The following is a 435-nucleotide window of genomic DNA, read 5'->3' as shown; positions in this document are numbered from 1 at the left end:
GGTGGGATAGGGAGGGTGGGAGGGAGATGCAAGAGGGAAGAGAGATGGGGATATATGTATATGTATAGCTGATTCACTTTGTTATACAGTAGAAACTAACACACCATTGTAAAGCAATTATACTCCAATAAAGATGTTAAAAAGAAAAAACACAGATGGAGTATTGTAGTATTGTAAGTTTGTGATGCTTTAAGCACTGCCCCTTAAGATATTAAACAAAACTCTTAAAGCTTAAATTCAAATTCTGGAAGTTATATTTTCTTACAGATTAATCCCGATTGTTCTGCTAGTTCTGTGCTCTAGTTTTGATGAAGCACACGGTTTTAATGAAAAAAGATTGAGTCCTGGCTCATCTGGGCTTCATGAAAACTGAATAAACTGTTCAATCAAATTATGTGACAGATTTTTCTCCTGATCATAGAAGTACAATGATCT

This window comes from Lagenorhynchus albirostris, chromosome 18 (assembly GCF_949774975.1).
Source record: "Lagenorhynchus albirostris chromosome 18, mLagAlb1.1, whole genome shotgun sequence".
NCBI lineage: Eukaryota > Metazoa > Chordata > Mammalia > Artiodactyla > Delphinidae > Lagenorhynchus > Lagenorhynchus albirostris.
Note: the sequence above shows the minus strand (reverse complement) of the source record.